A 13,934-nucleotide genomic window follows, 5' to 3' on the forward strand; every position below is an offset into this window, starting at 1 on the left:
TTCCAGGAACATCTAAAACATGCTAGAACAGTCCCAGACACCCTTTGGCACATTTTATGGCTCCAAAGCTGCTCCTGGGAATGGCTGAGGAGTTCACATATGCCAGAGACCTCTCCAAAAGGCAGTCAGCACACAGCAGCTCCTTTTTGGAGGGATGGGTTCATTTACCAGCCCAGGTGTAAGGCATTCTGTGGCAGCTGGCTTAAGTACTTGGGAATGCTCATGGCACACCTCATGGATCTACAGACACATCCATAAGGAAAAAAGTTAAACAAACAATCAAAATGTCAAGATATTCACCCGGCACCAAGGAGATGGAATGACCAGAACTAGACAAGAGCATGAGTGAAGGTACTGTTCAGTCAGATTTTGTCACACACACATCTGCCTGTATCATACAAAGCCTTAACTGCTTAAATGAGGTATCTCCATTCTTCTGGTATAGCAGTCTTAACTCTGTTGTGCTGTTAAAAATGAAAAGTGATACAATCTATTGCTATTACAGAAGTTATTTATCAAATAACTTATCAAAATTTGAAATTATTTATCAAATTTTGCAAAGGTATTTTTTCTACTATTTGTTTAGGCGTTTTCTCCTAAAGTACAGAAGAATTGCCCAGATCTACTCAACTGAAAGCAATCAAAGTATGTACAATAAGAGAGTCAGAAAATGCAAGTAAATTCTCTGCTAGAAATAACTCATACATGGCAACAGGAGGGGGTAAAAAGAAAATGAAAGGCAGGTTTTAGGTACTCCCCAAACAATGTGAGTCAAGAATTATCATCAATATTTATTCCTAGTTATGTTACAGATTTTCTTGTACCCCACTAAGATTATTCAACAGTCTTTGATTTTCTGTTTCCCATATAAGCACATTGATTCTGATGTCACTTACAGGAGGCTTTGGAGCTTGAAAGAATTCACATTTTTAAATTACTTTATCTTCTTCAGATGAAAAGATCCATAAGGACACAAAATATTATTTCAGAATCTGAAGCAGCTTTTGAGTTCTGCTCAACCATGTCTTGACATGCAAAAAGACAAGAAATTAATAACAGGAAAATGCACCTGATACCTCATGTGACACAGTAGTAATGATTATTCTATTAGCAAAAGGAGTGAGTCAAAAAGTAAGGAAAATTGTATAACCAGTTTGCATGCATGTATTTATATTGCTGGCATGATTTCAAATGAAAACACTGTCCTAAGTAAAGGTGAGTAAGAAGATATTTAATTTAACTTAGAATCAGGCAGAAACAGAGAAGGTATAAGGCTTGATAACTGCTCCTTTTATTTTCCCCCACAGAAAACCCCAATTTATTAATATCTATAATTCATATAAAGCAGACATTTCTTAACATGTGCAATCCAAGAGAAAGGCAGTACTCAGAGAGACATTCTGTGTGTCTTTCTGTGTGAGAAAGACTTTTGTTTTCTAAAAAGGTGCTGTCCTTTCAGCCATTATTCCTCCCAGTCTCTAGCAGCTGTATACACAATATTTTAAAGTAATCTCTAAGAATTTCACACAGTAAGATAAGCATCTGTCCCTGTCAAAAGTTCAGATGGATAGACTGTGAGGTGTAAAGCAGATTTGTATCTTTATTTTTTGTTATGTAGAAACACATAGGTCATCTCTAATGACTATACCTCTTAGCCTTCAATTGTTTTGCATAGATTTGGATTATTCTGTTGACTGGCTTGTAGTCAAAAGATATATGTAGTCACAAACTGTTAAATTCATGAAATGAGTCATCCCACACGAGGAAGTAGCTGAGTGTGATGAGATAATTTGGCATAGAAATACAGACGAGTCCAATTTGTAACAAACCAAATTCAGGTAACACTGAACTCTACTTGCATGGACAGGAACTGGAACATTTGACAAAACAACATTTTTTAACTTGACTGTCCAAGTAATCTGACATAAGCTGGCATAACAACTCCAGCAAATGTTTTGTTATGACGGTGTAACCCACCTATGTGCTCACTTCCCCAGAGACCACACAGATTGTACTTCTACAGCACTGTCTGGCCTGTGCCATGAAGGTTTGCAAACCATAAACCAGAACCTTCTTTCTGTCCAGGCAAACTGTGTACTGAAGTTCAGGCACTTCAATTCTGATGCATTTAAGAAGAAAATTTGCCTCCTCTCATCAAAGTTGCCATGATCATGTTTGGAGCTATGACCTCTTTGCAATGCACTCAGGACATTAAACATATTTCTTCAGAAAAATAAAATGCTTATTGTAGAAGTAATAAACACAATACAATTGAAACAAAGATTGAAGTAATCAGAGAAGATCTGGTGATCTTGATGGCTGGGTAATTTAGCTTTCACCCACTGCCCTGTAAGCAAGGATGGGGCCTTGTATGCAGCTCTATCAGCAGCTGGCAAACCTCAGGCAGTCAATTTGTGCTTTGGGTTGGTTTTCTGTTGTGTGCATCCTGACAAAGTGTGTGCTGTGTACCAAGGAGCCTCAGTACTGAACACGTTTAGTACCTAGTAGTTAGTCTCTCACCTTAAAGTTATTTTATATGACTATGCCTTTGGCAAGGGAGGAGGCGTTTCTCCTTCACGGGATCCTTCCTTGTTTTCATCAAACTTAGAGGAAGGGATTTGCAGGAAACACTTTCAGCAGCTTCATGTGCTTCTGGGGCCAGACACAGCTTGTAGTAAGATCTGCATTATGGAAACAGAATTTATTTCACTCCCTAAGAAGAAATGATACATAGTTCATCTGGAAAAAAACTGTCTGGGTTGCACAGAAATAATCAGAGCAAGCAAGAAGATTGTTTGAGTGTCCACTCAAGAACACTTCTTCATGTACAGAATTGTTAAGATTATTTCTATTAGCTAGAAAACTAAATCGTATTCTTGAACTATGTATGAAATTGTGATGAAGAATTTGGAGGAAAGACATTAATAAGTATTTTGACTGAGAATTATTAAAGGTTCATTTCATTTGTGCAAGTACACAGGAAGCATCTGAATTGTAAAGTGTTCCTTTATAGAGAGTTCATTTATTGTAAGCAGATCTGAGGCTCTTATTTTACTCTTGATGTAGATGTTTGCTACAGCAGGTTCCTTTCCTTACCATATTGATAGGAGCTGCTGAGCTCAGTGTGCTTCACTTTCTTTGAATGGTCACACCAATTTGTGCAGGCAGATCTTTAGCATATCATAACATCACACTGCAAAGTTTATGGATGAGATACTATCATTAAAGTATGTGCTATTCTTGTGCAAAAATCAAGGAACTCTGAAGGTTTTATCTCTTACACAGCATCAGAAAGAAGCAAGGGAGAAGCTGATGATGAAAAATCCAGATCTTATAATGTGGCAAAGTGTCCAGATGGGAAAGCCGCCAATTACAGCACTCTTCCTGTAGCCTCCTTTCCCAACCTAGCAGAGTTGTACCCCATTATCTAGTATATGTCTTCCTTTTAAAAAAGAAAAAAAGAAATCTAGTATTTCTAGGAGTAGAGTAAAGGCTCCAAAAAGAAGGATCTGAGAAAGACTGACTTTGGCAGGAGAGGAGCTCTGAGAAAGAGGAAAGATCTGGGATGAATTTTGGGATACAGCTGATTCTATGCAGGAAGGAGGAGACTGTGATGGCGTAAAGGAAGAGGCTTGTCAAAGGGTTGAAATGAACCAGACACTCCTTAGACCAGAGGAGCTGGGCACTAGTCAGATCAGATCTGTTTAGTGGTAGGCCACAATACAGACCAGCTCCCATCTTGCCCTTCTCACCCAGCATCAGTGTGTGCATCAGCACCAGCCTCCTGATCCATATTCTTTACAGTCTGAAATTCAGCAAGCCCACAGGTCATTTGTGGATTTTCTTATGGCAAAGGTACAATGAGATGCTCCAACTTCAATTATATTGTTCTACTGTCACTATTGCACTTGCCTGGTAAGAGACAAGTCTAGCAAAACCACAAAGGGTATCCTCAAAAGTGTTTTGAATGTAAACATAACTCATTCTTGAAAAAAAGGACCATCAAGGTTTGAAAGTAGACACAAATTGTAACACTGGAATCAACTCTGCTCTCCTTGTTCCTTTTTTCTTAATCTTACAAAAATAGGGACCAACTTAAAAAGTTGCATCTGGAACTGATTTCTCTCAATTATTTTTTCTAAGTGTTCAGTTTTTAGCTTGGACCCAGCTGATGAATTATGCATGTTCTAAATAACAGAATTACAATGAAGCTGAGTGACTGGGATGGTGGAAAATGGGGGCAGGGAAGCAAAGGTTAAAATTAATATCTGAGGATAAGTATATGTAATTAAAAAATCATCTAACAAATATGCATAAATAAAATAACTGGAGGGGAGAAAAAAAACAGTGGAATCACAAAATATGAAAAAAGAAAAAAGATCATAGAGCTTCCTTAGGAATCCTGAATATTAATTGAATCACAATAGTAATAAACTGTAAGTTTTAAAATACTTGCTTCTTGACTCACTGCCAACAGAAATTTAGTGACATGCCCACCATCTTGCAGAGATCTCCAGAGATGAAAAGACTATAGATGTGCATAAAGTGGCCTAGATTAATAAGATGACACTTCAAAAGCACAAGTTGGAATATTCTCCATTTCATCTTGAGTTTTGAATAATTCATCACTTTAAAACATGGGAGTTTTAAAAGTTAGATGCAGACTTAGATGCATAATTATTGAATTTCCTTTGATCCACATTGTTTGTTTAATCAGTTACCTAATATTAGGAAGTATGCCTTGTAATTGTAGTTTGAGTTTTCTTATATAATAGAAAAGGAACGGGACAAACAAAAAGGCTTGAAAACAATACTAAAGCATCCAAAGCAATTTTTACAAATCTTTTTAGCAGTTCTGTGTGTAAAGTCTTTGGGTTTTCTACATTAGGGTTAAGTGGAAGTTACGTTTTCATGATTCAGTTCAATGTGGCATTCTGACTTTGACTAAATCCTTGATTACAGCTGCCTAACTTGGATGACAAATTTATCTAGAACTGTAGAAGCTACACACACCACTGAAAAAATACAGGTATTGTGTTTTCTTGAAGTTCTATTATCTATTTTGGTATAGTGTAAATTAATGGTTTAGCTTGTTGTTACTATGTTAATTATACAAAACATGTACACTTATCTCTATAAAGAAAACATATTTTAAGATATTATTTAAGCAAGTGAAACCTGGTAAATGATTTTTCTTTTGTGTTAATATCCTGCACTGTTTCCTGTCAAGTCTGTAATAGAAGATGGCTTCTAGCCCAGATAAACTATTTATAGTCAAAGTGGCTTTAATACCCTTAATTACAAACTAAGATTTGTTAATTTTCCCAAACAGATCAGTTTCACAACTTAGAAACATGGCTCACCCTCTTTAGGTGTGAGGCATGATTATGAATTGAAGACATTTCCTGCTGCTGAGAACAAAACAAAGCTACCTCTGAAATCTCTCCAGTGCTCCACAGGAGCACAGCAAGGGCAGTTCCAGGACCCAGCAGGGAGCAGAATTCACAGCTGTGATTTCCCAGCTGCCTGCAGGCCTTAGGAAGGATGGCTATAATCCTACATCCTCCTGAATCTCATTCAGCTAGTGCACAAGAGATGGTAGCCCAGCAGCCCCAGTTATTTGCCTCCATACATGAAGGCCATAATAAGGCACAGAAAGGAGCAAAGTCTAAATAATTCCAGCTATTCTTACAGCACATTAAATATACCATAAGTGAACACAAACCTCTCTTTGGCCCATAATATTTTTCTCATCACCTTTTAGCAGTTTTCCATTTGTAATCAGCTGATTAAGATGGATTTACAGACTTCTGATTCAAGAACTGCTGTTTGCCCAGTCAGAGATCTAAGTTGTTTAAGAGAGCATTAACTTATGAGGACGATCTTGACAAACAGTGCTCTTGACAGTGGATGAAAGAAATGAAACTATTCTGAAGAATGCATCTGCAGTGATCTCAGCTTCTGAAAGACATTTCCGTTTTCTTTCCAATATCCCATCTATTATCCCCAACCCATAAAATCTCATGGTTCACACTCAGCTAGTTTAATGGAAACACACCTCTTATTCCTTAGAAATATTAGGAACCTATGTGAAATCCTGCCTCTCATGAAACCCATCAGTTCTGATGGGTTATACCTGTAAGAGAACTGAGACTTCAGCTGATGGTCCAATGCAGAACACTTTGAAATCAGTGCAAAGGTTGCATTGACTCAATGTCAGTTTGGTGGTGGATCTATGATAACACAAAAATTCTTCTTGTAGTAGCAATGTGTGATCCCCAACAGACTGAATAAGCCCAGAATCCATTTTCAATACATATAAGAACTGTTATCTTTCCCAGTCTTTGCATGGACAATAGGTAGCAGCAGTGTGCAGTGACACCCTTCCATACCCTCCAATGTGGAAACCAGCAGCAGTGTCTACTCTTTAGAGCAGCCTACCAGGATTTTTCTTCCACTGCCATGTTTTACAGCTGTTTGAAGCCAACTAAGTTACTGGCATCCACAGCATCCTGTAGACATGCAATGGGCGTTGTGTGGAAAAAAAATTATTCTTTGCCTTTTTTGATTATTCTTTGCCTTAGTATTTGAGTGTTTTATTGCTATTCCCTTGTTACTGTGTTCTGAGAAACTGTGAATAGTATTCCCCACCCATCTCCTAATGACATTCTCTATATCATATCTGCCTTCTGTCATATTTTTCAGGGAAAGGGTTCTAATCTATTTTGTCTCTCCTTACACAGAAGCTCCCCATCACCCTTGCTGTCAATCTTTATTACATTTCATTTCCTCCAAAAGGGAGCAACTGTGAATTGCACATATTGTTCAAGATGCAGGTGCGCTGTGAATTTGAATGGTGGCACAACCATGTTTCCTGCTGACTTCCTTGCTCTTTTCCTAGTACATTCTACCACCTGACTTTGCTTTTTTGATCACAATTGAGTACTATGGTGATGTTTTCTGAGCACGAGTTGAAATCCCTTCCAGACTCCTTCCTGTAATAGTGAGCACTAATTTACAGATATTTGCTGTGTTTGTATATTTAGGGTTATTTTCCCCTGAAAGCTCAAATGGCTGTAATCAACACTGAATTTCCTCTGTTATTTTATTGCCCAGTCACCAGTGTAACCCTCCTCTTTCACAGATGGATCCCCATCAGAGTATGCTGAATATTTTTTTCTCATCAGATTTTGCCACCTTACTTTTCGTCTGTTTCCCAGGACACCAACAGACATGCAGAACAGCACAGAATCCCTGTGTGGTGTCTGATACCTTCACTCCATCAATGTTCTATCCATTAAATAGCTACTAATCCAGGAAAGGACCTTCTCCTTTATCCTATGTTAAATTTTATGTTCTAAAAGAGTATTCAATAAGAAACATCAGTCAAATGCTTTTTGAAGGCCTAGATACAGACATAAAAATTGAGTATGCAAATACAAATCAACTGAATCTTAGTAACATTCTTCACCAAATTAATAGATTTGCAACACACTGCTTCTTTTACAACTGATGTCCTACCTGTTCCTCTATGTGCCTAATAATGCATCCATATGTTTTCACATTTTTTCTGGGGTGGGATTTTTTTGGAGGGCTTTTGCTTTTGGTGTTTTTTTTGAGGTTTTGGGTTTGTTTCTTTTTTTTTTTTTTGCTTAAGGGTATTTTTTAAAATTTGTTTGGGTTTGGTTTTAGTGGGTTTAATGTTTTCCCCAAACACTAATTTGCCTGGTATGAATAGAAAATTTACTACCTCAGATACCGTGTGAATGTTTTTTAAGTGGTGTCATTTTTGCTCCTTACTATTCCTTTGCATTGACACAACTTAAAAGACTGTGTTATATAACACACTAACTCTGCAGCTTTACCTCTGAACTCTGGTGGTATTTCATGGCAAACACCAGATGATTTTGATAATCCTGTTCTATTTACATTTTCATGTAGTTTTTAGTTTCTATGTATTATTTTCTTTCTAATGAAGACTCATTATCCTCTTGTTTCAGAAACTGCTTTTTAACAAAAGACTAGTAATTTTATTTTCAACTTCCAGGACATTTGAAAAATTGGCTACCATCTCTTCTCTTTTTGCATTCTGACAGGCATTTGTCTTCTAATTACAGAAGGTCTCAAACCAGATGCATGTGGTGTAGGAGGTCTATGCTGCCCCCTTCACCACATGGCAGGTGATGAAGGACTCAGCAATGTCAGCAATTCTTCTGTCCTTCAACAGGATTATGCCAGAAAAGTGATCAATAGAAAAAAGTGGTTTAATCCAGAAGTTAGCAGCAGATATCGAACAGAACTCTAGAGATCCTGTATGCTAGAAAAATACCCAGAGAGGGGAATTTCAAGGATTCTCCATAGACAAAAGATTGCAAACAAACAAAAGCAGCACTGTGCAAAGTGACCAAATACTGGCTTTTTTTCTTAGGAAGGGCTGGACATCAGACTGGAGCAGATTAAAAAAAATCTTTCTTCTGAAAGAAAGCCTTAGGCAGGGAATCAGTGACAGACCAGCCATTGGTAGTCAGAAATTACCAAGTCACAGAACCACAAAAAAATCATAAGCTGGAAGGGGTGTCCAGCAGCTTTCTGATCCAGCATTTGCTAAAGCAGAGCCACCATCAAGATTAAATCAGGCTGCTCATGGCTGCATCAAGGTGCATTTCAATCTCTCCAAGGATGGAGTTCCCACATCCTCCAGGTTCCCATTCCACAGCTGGGCCACCTGACATGGGACTTTTCCCCCACTAATACCAAACAGAATTTCTCTTTTGCCTAAAACCTCTGGTGAGGTGGCAGAGGTTTCAGTGTGGAAGGGGCAGGGAACAGCTCAGGAGAGGCAAGCCCACATTTGCCTTTTGCTATTTAGTGAGCCCACAAGCCCATATTTGCCTGTCTGTGTCATCTCCCTGGCTGTGGAGGCACCACTGCCCTCGTTCTGCCACTGCAGGTGGCCCAGCTGTGGAATGGAAACCTAGAGGCTGTAGAAACTCCATCCTTGGAGAGATTCTAATGCACCTTGATGCAGCCATGAGCAGCCTGGTATGGTCAAGGCTTTGTGTGAGGAGACACGAATCTTGACTCCATGCTCCAGAAGGTTTATTTATTATATTATGATATATATTATAATAAAATTATATATTAAAAATATACTAAAGGAATAGAGAGAAAAGATTCATCAGAAGGCTAGAAAGAAGAGGAATAGAATGAGTAACGAAGGCTCCTGACTTCCAGAGTCCAAGCCAGCTGACTGTGATTAGCCATTAATTAGAAACAACAAACATGCACCAATCACAGATGCACCTGTGTCATTCCACAGCAGCAGATAGTTATTGTTTACAATTCTTTCCTGAGGCTTCTCAGGAGAAAAGTCCTAGCAAAGGATTTTTTATAAAATGTCATGGCTACAGCCTGGTAACTCAGAATTACTCCTGCCAGCAGCACAACTCATCCAGGCTGGGCACCCTCTAACTGAGGCCACCACTCACTGTTAAATATCCTCACACTGCCTTCTTCCCATCCCATCCCCCGGGAATTTTGGCATCAAACCTCCTCCAGAGGTAAGGCTTAAATTCCTGACTATTAAAGATGACATTACCCATACAGATGAAAACTGGATAAACCTCAAACCTGGTTGGTAAAAAAGCTGTTTAGACCTTCAGGCAAAATTCCTGTTCCTGGCACCCAATTGTGTTATGTAAAATTAAAGAAAAGGAAATTTAAAATAATACAGGAATACCTCCTCAGGCCACCTGCTTGCGCTCTCCCTCCCCTTACAGCCAGTCACTCCCAAACCCTGCCTCCCCTGCTGGAGTCCAGATATTCATTTCCCAGTACCCAAAGGCTCCAGCAGCCTGCAGTCATAAGGGTATCCTGTGAGAGATAATTTTTTGCTGACCCAGTTCCCTTTCTAAGGTAAGGAAGGTATTACATATACCTGAGCAACACTGTTGTTTACTGCAAAGCCAATATTGTAGTTCAGTTTGTACAACTGTAGTGGTAAATAAAAAGGTCTCTTTCTAAGTATCTTAGAGGCTTTTAAAAAACCAAAGAAATTATGCACAGATTTTCAGTTTTCCCAATTTACTAAGCATTTAAAGAACCATCACGCCAAAGACTGCCTTCACATACATAGCAATAGAAGAAAGGAGCAAGAAAGTATAAAAAGATCCAGAAAAAAAGCAGAATTGTACACATGAAAATTAAACTGAAAGTGAAATTTTTTTGTTTGAAATCAATCCCTGGACAACACAGACTGCACAGCCTGCACGATCTCAAAGCTTAGCTCTAAATAATATTTTTTCAGTTAAGAGGAAAATAACCTGACAAAGTACTTGAGAACTCTGTGCTGCCTCTGATACATCCTTAAAACATTGTTCAAATAGGGTGGTAATGAAATTCAAATCATGTGGAGAAAATACCTTTGTGCTGTATAAAAAGAATCTTTATAAGTAAGAGACTTTCTACTCCGAAAATCATGTTTTCAGGATCAAAGATCCCATGGAGAACAGTCAAAATTGTGCTTTGGAGAAGTGTTTGTTATTTATTAGTTTTTGTAATAATCAGCTCAAGAAGTAACCTGATTACAACTGGACAGAACCTAGAAAAATAATTGGGGAAAAACCTTGATGGTTCTCGAGTCAACCTTCAGCCATCTCTACTCAGGGTTTTTTAGGTTTTTATTTCTGTTCAGCTTTGAACATGCTGTTCCATATCCAAAAACTTGCTATCCACTAATGCATAAGATATATTTTGTTACCAAGTGTCTATGCAAAACATGTTAAAATAATGAGGAGACTTAATGCACTCATATTAAATAGACAGACATTCACAGCAGTTCTTACAGGAAAGAACTCCTAAAAGAAGGCAAAAATATAAATTACAAAGCAATGATATGAGAAAATAATCTCAGTAGTACAGCAGCCAAAGACTGATAAACAAGAACAGCCATTGCATTGTCATATACAAGATGTTCATTACTCATGACTCTGAGCAATAGCAGATCACTTTGCATATTTATTAATTCTTGTATTACAATGCTGGCAATAAAGTGTGGTGTTTGTCATTAAATGCTAGATATAAAAAAGCAGGCAGAATAAATTACTTTAGTCTCTGTACATGACTAGAAACTCTGTAGCACCAATAAATAAGTGCTTGAGGGACATTAATTTATTTTCATGCACAATTCTGTTGTGTTCATGTCACATTAATTCTTCGTTTGGACAGGTGAGTAGCTGGAGCTGAGGGAAATGTATAATCCCAAATGTCATGAAGACTAGTTTGTACACTGACGGGCAGAAAAAGTGTAAGTAAAGGTTTATATAATTTCCATGTCCCCTGAATCCAAATTATAGCCCAACGTATTTCCAGGACATGGGGGCTGGAATGATGTACCAGTGTGGGTCTCTGAAATCTAATGACACCCTTTTTAAAATCCCCTCTGGCCTCATCTCCTAATGACAAACCTCTGGTAATTCTTCCTCCAGACATTTAAGCACAGAGACAGATCAGATGAAATACAGACTTCTAAAGGATCAACACTGGGAACTGGTGGACATAATCATCAAAAAGCACAACTGTTTAACTCAGCCCTTGGATAACTGTCTCCATGCCCATGACTGACTTTCTTCAGAAATTAGTAGCTCTTCTTTTTCAAATGCCTCTTTGTTCAATGGATTTTTTGCACCTTCAGTTTTCACTTAGTATAATAGAATTTTTGAATCATTTAGCTTGGAAAATATCTCTAGCAGCATCAAGTCCAACTGTTAACCCAACACTGTCAAGTCCAGCTCTAAACCATGTCCCCGAATGCCTTATCTGCATGTCTTTTAAATGCCTCTAGGGATGGTGACTAAATCCCTTACCTCCATGGACAGCCTTTTCCAATGCTTGACAACAGTTTCAGTGAAAATGTTTTCCTGAGATCCAGCACAACTGAGTAAATCCTAGTAAATTCCTGTCCTAGCACAACTTGAGTAAATCTTTCAAACCTGACAACCTGACTCACCAGTACACATCCATCTGCACCCTACAGAGGAAACAGTGAATTGCACTGATAGAAGACATGCTGAGCAGATCCATTAAAAAATGGACTTATGAAAACTAGGCAGTATCACAGATTCAAATCCAAATCACATACAAACACTCCACACATGCAGATACATACATTTGCAGAATACATTTTTTGACCATAAATAATACACAAGATCTCATTATTTTATGGAGAAGGTTTTGTCAGATGACCTTGACAGATCCCTCACAAATCAAGCTGGATACCAAAACAAAACAGAAACATACAAAGAAAGAAAAAACTCCAAACAAACAGACCAAAAAAACACCTTTCCAAAAAAACTCCAAAGCCACAGAATCAAACCTCATTTTATCAATGAATGATGCCATGTTGCCTTTGCAGGAAGGCAAAGGTGTCAAACAAGCCATGTCAGATTTTGTCATTCCAGCTTTGTACAAGCACATTGCTTGGTTCGGTTAATATGGTGATTGTAGAGCCCATGCATTCCCATCACACTAACCATTTTCAGGCCAAGAGTAGATGTTTATAACCTTTCCTCTTTGCCACAGGTTGAAATGTCTGTAATCCAATCCATTAAAGTCCTAATGGGGGAAAGTCACAGGTCAAAGCAGAAAATCATATTGGGTGAACCAGAGTTGCTTAACGAGGTCAAGTGAGACACATTCCTGCTAGAATTATATTGACATGTTCTGCCAAGGTATTCCTTACCATCCCTGGCCCCCGGCCCTTGACACATGAACAAATCTAGTCAATATTTGGAGTAAATTCCCACTATGACCCTGTTGTGTCATTGTGAACATGCATACCCACAAGTTGAGACAAGAACAGAGGCACTTACAAGAGCAGAAAGGACAGACTGAGACCTCAGTTTATGATCAAAGTGGATGCCAGGGAGGAATATTGAACAGATCATTGGACTAAAAGCTGGGAATGCTGCTGAACCATGTTCTAACACAATGTGTCTGTCTTGGACAAGCTATTGAAGCTCTCTTCCTCCATGTTCATTTTCTTGTTGCATTCTTCAGTCACAAGAGGCTTCATAACAGACAGCTGTGCCGTGGAGACAGCTCTTAACTGCCCATGAAATGCCAGAGTTTGTCACAAACAGACCAGAGTTCAGCCCACGTGGAGCTCTTCCCTGTGAGATGAGGTCAAGCCAGACTGACCTATGCAAGTTTTAATTCTGATGGATTCAGAATAAACATTTTATGTTACTCTACAAAAGGAGAGAAAAAAACTTGTGCAATTGTGAAGATGAATGCTTCCCCTCTTCCACAAATGTTAAAGGACCCTACTCCACACACAAGTTAGCTTCAACCCTGTGACCCATCAAGCTGTTTTGGGGTACAGTGTGTCATCAATCATTTGCTGTAATTACCATAGTTGTAAATATTTACATACACCCATTTCAATTTAATCCATCTATTTAGATCCCCACAAAAGGCATTTCAGGGGCAGCAGCTTGTCCTTGAATGTGCAGCACTTCATCACAGCTCCATTTCAGCCTGGAATGGGACTGAAAGGCCTCGCTGGTGGCCCAGAAAGGTCAATGAACACACACAGTACCAGGAACACTTGGCTCTCGGCAGCTGCTTTATCCAAGACCACAAGCAATCACTAAACTCTATTTTCCAGTGATTTAAACTCTCAGCCTAAATACTCTGCAACCAAATTACAGGATACAGAGAAGATCAGGAGAAACACAACTGCTGCTGCTACTACTATAAATCTGGGAAAAAACCCAGACACCATAAACCAATGCTTTGTGAGTTTTTATAATTTTTTTTTAATTTGGGTATTTCTCTGAATCCATTACCACTTTTATTTTTCTCAAGACTTTGTGTTCCTCACACAAAAAGAAATCCTTCACCTCCTTTCTGACTATTGTCAGCTGAAGAGCTCC

General features: G+C 38.5%; 2 long non-coding RNA genes across 3 annotated transcripts in view; one reads left to right on the forward strand and one right to left on the reverse strand.

Moving 5' to 3' along the window:
• LOC135302634 (uncharacterized) overlaps positions 1 to 13,934 on the reverse strand; it is a 35,521-nt gene that overhangs the window by 1,179 nt on the left and 20,408 nt on the right. The gene's annotated exons all lie outside the window — the stretch shown is intronic.
• On the forward strand, positions 203 to 12,962 carry LOC135302633 (uncharacterized). The gene is made up of 5 exons (XR_010364218.1): positions 203 to 351; positions 587 to 645; positions 4,963 to 5,029; positions 11,227 to 11,305; positions 11,487 to 12,962. It is a non-coding gene; the product is annotated as an uncharacterized LOC135302633 (long non-coding RNA).

This window comes from Passer domesticus, chromosome 6 (genome assembly GCF_036417665.1).
Source record: "Passer domesticus isolate bPasDom1 chromosome 6, bPasDom1.hap1, whole genome shotgun sequence".
NCBI lineage: Eukaryota > Metazoa > Chordata > Aves > Passeriformes > Passeridae > Passer > Passer domesticus.